We start from the raw sequence: 13,679 nt of genomic DNA on the forward strand, positions 1-13,679 counted from the left end.
AGACGATATGAATTGTCTGGTTTGGAGACCGGAAACAAAGGGTTGTTCATTTGGGAGGTGCAAGTTTCAATCACCCCCTGGTATTCTAGCTGATCTAGTATTTCTTTTACCTGTTTTTTAGCTTCTTGCTTAATTGGATACTGCCTTTGTGCAGTAGGTTGTGATTTTAACTGGATTTTGTGAGGAGGAGAGTCCTCATCCCATCCCACGTGATTTTTATATAAAGCAGGAGCTAGAGCCACTGCCCACTTTCTAGCAAGTGTGTATTTTTTATGAATTGGGATATGATTTGAGAAGGCAGGCATAATTACTTCTTCGCCATGAGGGCAATCCCTGACAAACTCTGGTGGCCAGTCTTTTTCAGCTAGAAGGATATCATAGCCCTTGGAGAGATTATCCCAAAATAGTCCCCTTATTTTTCTAGTCTTATCCCCCTCTATACGCAATGTTATTTCGTATATTTTGTGAGGTTTGCTAACTCTGGTGTCTGCAGTTTCCACTTGAAGATATTCATTCGTGTCCACTGTCTCCAGATGATTCATAAGGACTTTGCGAGCTATGCTCACTTCTGCTGCGCTGTCTAGCATTGTCTGAGCCCATTCCCCGTTTTTCAGTTGTGTCCTCAGAATTCTCGGCATTGTTAACTATTTTAATGCTGGCTACCTTCTTCTTTGGAAATTGTAATTTCTTTTTTAGCTGAGCAGGTTCCTTGTCTTTGGACTTGGCGTGCTCTTCTCTTTGTTCTGATCGTCCTCTTCTTTCCGATTTCTGCGAGGAAGTCTGAAAAGATTGAGAGGGACGTGTATCAATGTCTTGATATCTATCAGGCTTTTTTATATTATCCCTGTTTCCAAGGTTATATCTTTTCCCAGAGGGGTCACTCTGGGGTGACCTGTGTCTTTGGTTCGGAGATTTCTCTCTTCGCCTAGGAGACCTTCCTCTGGACTGGAATTTCTTTTCTTTGGGATTGGATTGTTTGTTTCCATCCCAGCTCTTTTTCTGTGATGTTGAATTATTATTAAAAAATATTTTTTCAGGACTTTCAATCAGTTGTGGTTTTACTGGTATTCCACCTAAACTATCTCTACCTAGTTCCTCATAGGATTTTTCTATGATTCTGGCAATTTCAGCTGGTTGGTCTGCTATATCTGTCTCCTTTAACCTCTGGCGGATCGCCACGTTTGCTGCTTCTCCCTTTATGTTGGCTAACAATATAGCCGAGACCTGCTTGAAGTCTTTTAGTAATTTCATACCAAGAGTTAAAGCGGGTTCTGGACCATATTCATCTTGAATTTGTTTTAGCACATCTGGTATTACCGAAATGGATGGAACACCGTGCGTTTTTGTGTAGATGGAAGCAAAGACTGTACCCCAAGTGTCACAGTCCTCAATGTGTGGTGCGATTCCCATTGGAAGACAGATAGTCAGAATCCTGTGTTTTTCTAATGGGGTGGTGTCAGGAAACACCGCCTCTATTTGGGTGATTTTCTGTGCCAACAAGAATGGTATTTGTTCCCGTTTAGCCGGTACTTTACCTAGGCAGGATTGTATGTTCTGTGGTGTAATTGTATTTGTGTTCCCCTGGTGAGGGGTCAGCTGTGGAATTTTAATTGCTGGCTGAATTGTAGAAGTCCGCATCACATACTGGACTAATTGTCTATGTATTTTTATTAATTGTTTTAGCTGTGTTAACAGGTTAGCTGCAGACATCCCGTCGATGTCTGGATGTGGTGTGTATCCGGCTAGGACCGGCCACGTTGCTCCTGGTCTACCTAAAGGACCGAGCCTGGTGATGTGATTATTATGTTTTAGGGCGCCATCAAATAAGAGCAAATGCTCTTGAAATTTGAGTGGTACTTCCACCTCCTCGAAAGGAGTGTACGTTTCAGGAGGTTCCTCTATTTTGTAATAGTGGAAGTACTTTGTTACAGGATTTGCTGCTGGAAAGTTTATCCATGAATAGTATACCTCTGTCTGCCGATATTCGTGTGCCTCAATTACGAATATGACTGTACCACCTCTAGGTGTCAGTCCATTTTCTATAAGTTTTATGGTTATAGATTTCCTTTTGATGACCGGGATGAGTATTATATCCGGGTCTGCTTCCTGCATTGTAGCATCAGCTGCTGCGAGTTCAGTTGCTAATCTAACTGCCTCTCTTTCTTCATCACTGTCTCCCATTTTACTAACAGGATGGTTATTTTTTTTGTTTGCAGATCAGGTTTCTTATGGAAACAAAGATTAGATGCACAATATTTTGGAACAGTGTATCCTTCAACGTTGACTATACCAAGAACCATACATAGGAGTTCCCTCCTGAGAGGTCTGGCGGATATAAACTTTTACCCACTCCAGACGTCTTTGGAGTATAATGGGAAAAAAGGGGTCTGAGTGAGAAAGCACGACTGAGTTACTTTAAATGTCTTACGTTAGTTTTATCGCCCTTTCCAAACGCGTTGGGCGCCATGTAGTGTAGTTCCTATTATCCCAAAAGGCTCTGCGCATTGGAATAATACCTTCAATAGTAAAGGCCTAGACCAGACGTTAACTAGGTCTACTACTGTCGATATTAGACTTAAAGTTTTGGGTTTGCCAGCTAGCTCACTAGAAACTTTCTCGAATGTTCAGGAAGGAATTAACTTCCCTGATTAGACAAGAAGGGATTTAGTTTCTGACAACCATAGAACATGACAACTTTGCTCTCCCCTAATCAAGAGTGTATCTCGAGAGTCGTGTGAACAAAAGGCAATTTATTTTACTAAGTCAGTACGTGCATTCTTAGTCTCATCAGAATGTAGAGAAAAGGAAGAGACGGGCGTGTTCAATAAAAAGGTGTTAGTTATTGATCAGTCTCTTTTCTCATACAAGAGAAATGGATTGATATTATTGCAATACTTATAGTTAAGTAAAGTGCATACATTAAAAGCAATAGTATGAAATAATACTGTAAAAACATTGATATGGTTTCTAAGCCATAAGATGTTTTAAAATGAATAAAATATATTACATACACATATACATTTGACTAAACGTACTCAACTGGTGTTTCTAAATACGCCTACCCCGTGTACCTGACCTAAGCCTAATACGTGGGCGGGAATAGAAAGTTACAGTTTAAGTTAAGTTTGTTTTAGCCAAGTGAATAACTAAAGAATTCTCTGCGAGGGGTTATTCAGTTCTGTACCTGGAATCTAGGTTGAATGAGGGATGGTATCTCTCTCTCTGGTCTCGATATTCCAGGCTGCCTGCGAGGGCTACCCGGAAGCGCCGGTGCTGGATTTCTCGGCAGGAGAAATGGGCAGCTGCTCGATTTCAGCGCGTCAGGAAGGCGGGGCTGCGCCAGCGGGGTCTGCTCTGCTCTGGGCTTCGGCAAGTATGGCTGCTCCGTCTCGTCACCACCGCGTGTGTTTGCATAGGGCAATATCGGTAATATTTATACCTTTAAGGTGCCGAGATTGACGTAAGGATGGACATAGATACGTCAATAAGGATGTCATACGACTTGCTCGTTAGCACATTCTTTTGCTGAAGTTCTCGGTGAAATCAAAACAATGGCCGCAGGGTTTTGCCCAGGTTGTCATAGGTTTGATTTGTTATGAGAACTCCGTATGCCTTATCAGGGGCTGGAGGAATATCGCTTGTCTAATTAGATCGCAAGCGTTATGACCTAATCAGATAACACGTTCCTGTGCCGTAGTGTGACTGCGTCAGATAACGGTATCTGCATCATGGGGGTTTTCTGCCTCATGGGCTGACTGCTAGTTAACTTGTTGGTTTGTTTAACCAGAATAGGGTCAGGAATAGGGGGATCGATTCAGAACCTATAGGAATACATCACAATGCGATTGGTGCGACTACTCTCATCAGCCAATACTGTACACCAGATCTCCCTGCAGATGAGATCGAAGGGCTGGAAGCTCCTATTTCGTTAGAGGAATTGGAACGAGCTGTGAATGGGCTGGCAAGGGGCAAGGCAGCAGGCCCAGACAAGCTACCCTTGGAAATTTATAAAGCCTTTTTCCCTGTTTTAAAGATAGATCTTCTAGCAACAATGAGAATGGCTCAGAAAGGCGCTCCCCCTAAAACTTGGAATGAAGCATGTATAGTTGTTTTCCATAAATAAGACAAACCAGCGAATCTACCCGGCTCCTATCGCCCCATCTCTCTCCTAAATGCGGATGGGAAGATCTATTCGAAGATCATGGCCAATAGGCTGTCCTCTGTTATCTCTGGACTTGTTTCTACTATACAACATGGGTTCATTCCACAGCGCGGTACGGCGAACCATGTCAATCGTGTGGTAACTTTTTTGGATTATGTTAATGTAACTAGGGAGTCACTGTGTTTAATTTTATTAGATGCCGAGAAGGCTTTCGACCGGGTCTCATGGTGCTTCTTATGGGATGTCATGAAGCGTCGGGGCTTTGGGCCTGAATTTATTAAAGCACTGCAGACATTGTATAGCCAACCGGTAGCCCGGATTAGCACCATGGGACTCGAGTCGGCGGCAGTTTGAATAGAGAGGGGCACCAGGCAAGGTTGCCCCTGCTCTCCTCTTTTATTCTCATTATATATTGAACCATTTTTAAGAATGTTGGAATCCAATACCACGATCTCTCCATTGATTATACAAACTTACCAGTTTAAGGTTCTTGCTTACGCGGACGATGTGGCTGTCATTACCCCGAAGCCAGCTATAGCGATGGATGCGATTGAACATCTAGCTTGAGAGTTTGGCACGGCTTCTGGGTACAAATTGAATACGGCTAAAACACAGCTGCTATGCGTCAATGTACCAAAGTACACTGACGCAAGGGTTCGTCAAGAGGTTACACATTTGGGGGTTAAGCTCAGGGCCTCTACAACTGCCCTGGTCAAATCAAATTGGGAGTCTCTTCTGTCGGGAGTAAAGAAACAGTTAGATAGGGTGGAATGTTTGCATCTCTCCCTGGCAGGCCGATGCAGTTTATTAAAAATTATGATGTTGTATTTCTTTAGATGTGTCCCATTGGAAGTTCCTAAGGCGAGTTTGGCACAGCTCCAAGCAATTTGTATGCGCTTCATGTGGTCTGGGCGTAAGGCCCGACGTGCAAGAAGATACATGACATTACCAAGAAACTTAGGTGGTTGGGCAGTGCCTGACTTTTTGTTATATTACTATGACTGTATGATTCAAGGTATAAACATCTTATTAACAGGGGCAGGTCCGACGGATATTGCCGAATGTCCATCCATATATCAGATGCTACTGGGGGTAAAAGCCAAAAACTGTCTGTTCCTGTACCTAGAGTGGAGATATTACAAGCGCACGAGATTTAAGACTTTGGAAGCCGCATTTAAGGTTTGGAGAATATTAAGGGGTATGTTTGGCATCAAGAAAATTTCATGGTACACACCATTGGCATCCTCAATATTTCTGCCAGTAGATCTGTGGGATCGTGTGGTGTATAGCTGGAGGTCGAAGGGAATAAAGGTGGTGGGAGACCTCTATTTTGATGGTGGTCTTAAATCTTTTGAACAATTACGGGAGCAGTATCACCTTCCTAGGGAGAATTTTGTTAAGTACTTACAGATTAGGAACTACTGGTTAATAGTGGAGTCACCATCCAGTCAAATCCCCTGGTTGAAGATAATATGAAAGGTGCAAGGATAGGTATGTTATATGGACGAATGCTAAGTATTAGGGTTAATGATATCGAACAACAAAATGCCAAATGGGGGATTAAATTGGGTAGGCAGGATATACAAATAGAATTTTTTGGGGGGATGGCTAAAAATATATTCCTCTCTGCAAAACTATCTGCACAGCATTTTAAATCTCTCTTCAATTTATACTATACACCAGACAAACTTACAAAATGGCCAGGGGATTTGATTGGGAAATGCTTCCGCTGTGGATTTTCATTGGCAGATGATGTTCATATCTTTTTTGGATGCCCAGCTTTAGCACGTTTACTGACGCAGATTGAAAAATGTATATCAGAGATTATGGGCAATTCAATTCAGCTATCCGCGACACAGATTCTTCTAGGTGTAGAAATGGGATTGGCGGGGGCAGGAATAACAACGCAACAGGCTAATTTAATATTCTTAGTGACAGCGGTTTATAGATTATGTATAGCCTCTTTTTGGTTGCAACAAGAGCAGCCTTCTTTCGAGGTATGGAGGGCACTTTTTTTTCAGTATATAACATGGAGTATAGTTTGTATGCTCTCAAAGGCCCTCGAAAAAAGAAGCTCGGTGAACAGATATGGGGTGCAGTTTCGCAGTATCTTGAGCCGGAAATATGAACCCCAGCCCTGTGCGTGGTATTGGATCTTTTATGATTCAATTGTTTAACTCTCAACGTTCCACAATTTATGCTAGGATCTATGACTGCTTGTATTCTGTTTTTCTCAGTTTCTTTTACTTGTATTATGGATGTCATAGTATTATCAATCTTGTTTTAATTTTATTCCAGTATTTTTTTGTATGTAATGAATGTCGTCACTACGAATGCTTTTTTACTACAGTGACTCAACCCAACTTTCTCATGTATTCTGCAAAAATAAATTTTATTAAAAAGCCTGACTGCTTGTGTACCAAGCTACCAGAGGGTTAAGCACATCTTTATTTGGTCACTTTTGTGGTTCACCCAGACAAGAATTGTGAATATTATGTGAGGTGGGTTCTTACCCCCCTCAACTAATACTACCAATTTCTTACAAAGTCTATATGTTTATGCAAGGCATTACACAACCTCAAATACATATAACCATACAAAAGCCAAAACGACTGGATTTGCCAATGCTTTTAAGTCCCACAAGTGTCCTTTCTATCCTGTTAGCCAGGCCCTGTTCCCACCCCACCCAGTGCCACTCTGTTATTTTCTTTACTTGGCTGCTACGTTTAATTCTCCAGCAGCTCACTTCATGTAAGCTGTGGGCTTAGACTTTAGTTGGTTTGTGGTCTCTGAACTGCTGGGGAAGCATTTAAAGTCCTTGTTTGTTTATTGAGATTCTGCCGATCTTGTCTGTGCCTTGGAGCTGGCAGGGAACATGGCGAGCTGTGGTGAATAAGACTGTTAGTGTGTGGTGGTGGAGGGGCTTGTGGCTTTACTGCCCGGCCGTGACTTCCCCGAGGTTATTGTGTGTGATGCTGAAAACTGTAAACATTGAACTCAATGCGATGTTAGAGAAAACCACACTGAACTCGGTTTACTCTCTGTGTGAATCACAGAGGCATAAACATACTCACAGTACAGCCCAGCTCAGCTTAACCGAATACACAACGACCACCTATGCAACCTACGCCACCCTGGGCAGTGGCTAACCTCTCTTCTCTTTTTGAGTACATTTTCTTGGTACACTTTGCATGAGATCATTGGAAAAACCGCGTTATATTCCAAGACCAGCAGTACCTCGTGTGCAAAATGGGAGGACTTCGTAGCACCTAAAACAGCATTGCTAAGCCCTAAAGAGACCTGTGACAATTACATGTACTTTCACATACAGCTTATTGGAATTTAGAGTCAATTGCACCCTGGGACTGTATGGTTTATATATAGATCAGTAGATAGGAGAGGCGTTACAGGAACATATATGGAGCACATTTAAATGAGTTAGAGGGTCCTAGAGATCACAGACAGGAGTGATGTTACAGAAAATTATGAATGAAAAGGGTAGGTATGGCGTAACAGAGGCATATAGAGAGCAGACATAGGTACGGTTTAACAGAGGCACACAGAAATAGTGTGGTGCTACAGGGACGCATAGGGGGCACAGAGAAGTGTGGTCTTAAGGTATAGTGTGAAACTGTAGGGAGTAAACAGAGCACAGTGATAGGGTAGCGGATACAAGGGTGTAGATGAAGCATAGACGTGTGAGTCACAGAAGCATAAAGAGTGCACATAAGTATGGTATTGCAACGATATAAACAGAGCACAGGTAGGTGATATAAGACGAGAGGGTACCAAACTGCTTACAATGGCATAAAGACTGCAGAGGTAATAGTGGGGTTTAAGGGAATATAAAGTTTACCATAAAGGGTTAGGGAACTCATGTAGGTGGGATACAGGCATGCTTAGAGGTTGATTAAAGGTGTCTCTATAGGGACTGTTGGACATAAGGTTACGAAATCCTACTCAAGTAGCAGCCGCAATTTCTGTCAGGGTGAAGTCACAAGCAAACTCCAAATTAGCCTGCACTTACCCTCTGGTAGATTGGCAGAAGCAGTCAAGCTTAACTTAGAGACAATGTGTAAAGTATTTATGCACCGTTTCAAAGAGCAAGAAAGTGAAAATACATAACAAGAACACTTCCACACTAATGTAGAAGGATACAGTAAACTTTAATAAAATATTTGAGACCAAAATGACAAAAATCCAATGAGTAGAATCAGAGATATGCAACTTCAAACTTTTAGGTAAAAATAGTGCCTAGAAGTACAAAGCACCAACTGTGGTTGTCTGGTTGCACCTGACTGGGACAAAGTCACAATGTCAAGATGACAACGATGGAGAACAGGCTGGCTACAGGGACCAGGTTAGGCCCGCTGAATAAAAGTAAGTACCTTAAATCCTGGAATGATGCGAAGTCCCGCGTTGAGGATGCATTGTGCAGCAGAGAGGATGTGAGGCCCTTGTGTGGCGATGCATCACACATCGGCAGTTCCAAGGGAGCTCTGGTGTCAATGTGAGGTCCCTGTGTGCAGATATGTTGTGCAGCTATGGTTCTGGGGAGCTGCAGTGGGGATGAGAGGTCCGTGAGGGGACATGTGTTGTGCTTCGGTGATTCACAGGTGCTGCAGTGGTGATACAATGTTCTGCATGGAGATGCATCACACAGTTATTCCAGTGCAGAGTCTTGCGAAGCAATGCATCATGCTGCATTGGTTCTGCTGGGACCAGAGAGGGCCTGGCAAACCACCTTCAGGCCCACTTCCAAGGACTGGGCTGGCACTGCACGAGGGATTAGGATCCACAGCTGACAAAGTCAGGTGCTGGTTTTGAGGTTGTTGGAGACTGTTCGGTCCCTGAGGATCTGATCTAGAGGCCAGCCAACAAGAAATTGGAGTCACTCTCATTGTCCTGGGTTGAAGATGTTGGTCCAGACCTTTACTCAGTCAGCAAGGCAGCAGGGTCATAGAGTAGCAGTACTCTTTGCACAGCAGCACAGAAGTACTTCTGAGTCTTCCACAGGTACTGAGGTGCACTGAAGAGTTAGATCTCAGGGCCCAACTTTTATATCTGATGCCCACTTTGAAATTGGAGAAGGTTCTGGAGGCTTGCACTCTCAGAGTTTTTTGAATTTCCTGTATGCCTGCCCTGACCCCAGTTTGTCTGGGGTCACATTAGACTAGTGCCAAATACCTTTGTGAATGTGTTGAGGCAGAGCCTTTGTGAAGTTCACGCGTGGTAGGTGAGAGCTCCTCCCCCTCACCACGTCAGAGATAGTCCATGCTCCCAAAACCTCTGTTCCTTTGTTTCACTGTCTAGGGTAAATATACAACGGCCAACAGCCAACTACAACTAGTCATGAGACCCAGGAAATAGGCTGTAGTCACCAAATAGTTAGGACAAGAAAATGACAACTTTCTAAAAGTATGCAAAAAGTGATGGATGGAATGCTTAAACTGATCTCAGCCACATCATTATTTCGCACACCATGCAACCACAGTGTGGGCCCATCTATATGCCAATCAGTCTTGACCTTGCTCCAAAGTGAACAGTCCAGCCACAACTGCCAAGCACGGTCCTCCCTGAACTGGAACACACGCAACCCAGGGCCCGTTTCTCCCTGGTTATGGGCTCATTAGCCAGGTATTGCTTCATTCCAGTGACACAGTGTACAGACTTTCTAAAACTTTCATTTTCAGAATTGTGACTTAAATTTCCGACTCTACCATTAAAGAAAGTTATAAATTTAAATTCTATAGACATCAAACTTGACATCCCTATCCGGTCCTCATTGAATGTTATCACTTATTAAATGTAGTAAGTGTATATAAAGTTATCGTATGAGACAGGTGGGCCTTGCACTACAAGGATATATAAAAGTTAAAAGTACATTCCCAACCTTTTAAATAATTCAGAAAAGGGGGTGGTGATGAACAGAGTGCCTGAATTGGGGCAGTGAGCTAAATAACGGTGATGGATCAAGCCCTGATCTTTGGACTGGGTAAGAGTGGTCTGCTTAATTCAGACACTCTGTTCATCACCACCCCCTTTTCTGAATCGTTTTTGGCCACTATAGGTGTGGCAGGGTATACTCAGACATGAGTCCCTTGCTCACTGCTCCATCAGGATTCAAGCAAGCCGGGCCGACGAGGCTGAAATGCCAGAAACCGGTCCCCGGTAGCTTGTATCCTTTCTGGTGAAGAATTGGCTTGGTAGTTTGGTCTGCCCTGTTCCCATGATGCACTGGGCCAGGGACAGACTAATTTGCATATAGCCAGGTTCTGAGCTGGGATGGGGCAGTGAGCTAAATAACGGTGATGGATCAAGCCCTGATCTTTGGACTGGGTAAGAGTGGTCTGCTTAATTCAGACACTCTGTTCATCACCACCCCCTTTTCTGAATCGTTTTTGGCCACTATAGGTGTGGCAGGGTATACTCAGACATGAGTCCCTTGCTCAGTGCTCCATCAGGATTCAAGCAAGCCGGGCCGACGAGGCTGAAATGCCAGAAACCGGTCCCCGGTAGCTTGTATACTTTCTGGTGAAGAATTGGCTTGGTAGTTTGGTCTGCCCTGTTCCCATGATGCACTGGGCCAGGGACAGACTAATTTGCATATAGCCAGGTTCTGAGCTGGGATGGGGCAGTGAGCTAAATAACGGTGATGGATCAAGCCCTGATCTTTGGACTGGGTAAGAGTGGTCTGCTTAATTCAGACACTCTGTTCATCACCACCCCCTTTTCTGAATCGTTTTTGGCCACTATAGGTGTGGCAGGGTATACTCAGACATGAGTCCCTTGCTCACTGCTCCATCAGGATTCAAGCAAGCCGGGCCGACGAGGCTGAAATGCCAGAAACCGGTCCCCGGTAGCTTGTATCCTTTCTGGTGAAGAATTGGCTTGGTAGTTTGGTCTGCCCTGTTCCCATGATGCACTGGGCCAGGGACAGACTAATTTGCATATAGCCAGGTTCTGAGCTGGGATGGGGCAGTGAGCTAAATAACGGTGATGGATCAAGCCCTGATCTTTGGACTGGGTAAGAGTGGTCTGCTTAATTCAGACACTCTGTTCATCACCACCCCCTTTTCTGAATCGTTTTTGGCCACTATAGGTGTGGCAGGGTATACTCAGACATGAGTCCCTTGCTCACTGCTCCATCAGGATTCAAGCAAGCCGGGCCGACGAGGCTGAAATGCCAGAAACCGGTCCCCGGTAGCTTGTATCCTTTCTGGTGAAGAATTGGCTTGGTAGTTTGGTCTGCCCTGTTCCCATGATGCACTGGGCCAGGGACAGACTAATTTGCATATAGCCAGGTTCTGAGCTGGGATGGGGCAGTGAGCTAAATAACGGTGATGGATCAAGCCCTGATCTTTGGACTGGGTAAGAGTGGTCTGCTTAATTCAGACACTCTGTTCATCACCACCCCCTTTTCTGAATCAACCTTTTAAATAGGCTGCACACTGCCCTCTGGGCTGTTTAAGGTCTTCCCCAGGGGTAACATACGTGTATTAAAAAGAAAGATTTGGGCTGGGATAAGGTTTATTTTGTCAGGTCGAATTGATAGTTTAAAACTGCACGCAGGCTGCAAAAACAGGCCTAAGACATGTTTAAAGGGCTACTTAGGAGGGTGGCACAATGAGTGCTGCAAGTCCACTAGTAGCATTTAATTTGCAGGCTATAGGTACAATAGTAGAATCACTTTACAAGGGACTTACAAGTAAACTGAATATGACAATTGAGTGTAAACCAAAATTACCATGTTTAACAGAGACAGCACAAGCACTTTAGCACTGGTTAGCAGCGGTGAAGTGTGCATAGTCCTAAAGCCAGCAAAAACAAAGTCAGCAAAAACAGGAGGCTGGAAAGCAAAAAATTGGGGGAAACCACGCTAACAATGTCCCGTCCAACAGATACATATGGAGAGTGCGGATGGATGTGGTATTACACAAAAAATACAGTGTACAAATAGATGTGGGATTACAGAAAAATATGCTGTACCCAGCAGAGATCAGAGTGGTGTTATACATAGAGCCGTTCTTAGAGACATGTAGACAGTGAAGATAGATGTAGTGTTACAAAAACCTTTTGGTTCTGGTTTATGAAACTTTCTTTCCATAATTAAGTGTAATTGCTGCTTACTGAAAAAACATTCCCAATCGGAATATAGAGGACCTGGTTTTGCAAGGCTTCAGAAAGTATGCATTTAGGTCTCAGTTACTGGGTCACAAGGAGAGATTAAAGCAATATTGGAGGAGAGGTATGGTGCAGCGGCCAGAGCCCAGTTCGATTCCCAGCGCCAGTGACAGCTTTGCCCTGCACCATGTGACTCTGGGCAATTGCTCGCTTACTCTCCCCGTCGGCCCCCATGGCCTTGAGACCCTTAGGGATGATTAGTTCTTGCTTAACAAATACCGTATTTATTTATTTATTTATATGGTCAGCTTCTGGAGATGAAACCACAGGAGCACTACAAAAATACCTTTTGGCTAGCATTAGCACTTTTCTTTGGTAGGGTGGCTGGCATAAATAGTAGTTTATTATGTTATGTTATGGTCATTTATAGAGCGCATGGCTGCCCCAGCAACAGGGCGTCCCAGAGCTAGCGGCCGAATGACCAAAGGAAATACGGCTAGATAGAGGAGAAAAGTCAAGTTTTAATCAGTTTCCTGAATGCCCAATGATCGTGAGTACTGTTTGTAACACCACTTGTGCAAGAGTTTGTGTAATCACCAGAGTGAGTGAAATGTATACAGCTGGTAGCTTTGAAGCACTAGTAGTAAAACTCTCTCCTTCTATGACTGGCCTGTGTTAAGTATGTCATGGATCATGGAACACTCCCTGGGTGGAACATTTAATCTGGTCTGTCAGTCAGTTACTGGGTGGCAAGCCTGATGAAATAATATTAATTTCCCAGATCAACTAAGGTGTCATCGTCTCTTCAGAGTAGTGACGAAATATCCTGGGCACCAGGGCACAGCACTAGATCCCACGTTTCTGTGAAGGTTTTTAGTGCTGAGGTGATGTTTCTAGCTTACACTTGATCAGCAAGCTGCAGAGTGCAACTCTAAAAGTAAAGTAAAAGATATGTTGTTAGCTTGTGAAAATCCTTTTTGTGGACAAGGCGCTTGATATAGTTTGTAGCTTTGATACCTCTTAGAAAGACACCAATAAACTAGAGTTGTACACATCTTTTTCAGCTCACAGGAGACATTACCTTCAAGTCAAGTCAAGACCCTGACACCTTCCTCAAAAAAATGTAAGTGGTTTCTTTTAAATGTGGGCCACCTTGCCAGTTTGAAAAGTTGTCTAGGTATTAGGCAGGTTTGGCATAAGTGAGGTAAAATGGGTCATTAGAGCCAGGTATGCAAAAGTGTGAGTAAAAGGGAACTAGAAGCGTAGTAAATCAGGCGGTAAGAGACACTGATGCTGAGGTATGTGAAGGCATGAGTGAACTGGTTCTGTCCTTAGATATGATTCTCACTTAAGATGATGTGTCACCTATACAGCACGAAGACCCCAAATGTCA

The sequence above is a fragment of the Lissotriton helveticus genome, chromosome 5_1 (assembly GCF_964261635.1).
Source record: "Lissotriton helveticus chromosome 5_1, aLisHel1.1, whole genome shotgun sequence".
NCBI lineage: Eukaryota > Metazoa > Chordata > Amphibia > Caudata > Salamandridae > Lissotriton > Lissotriton helveticus.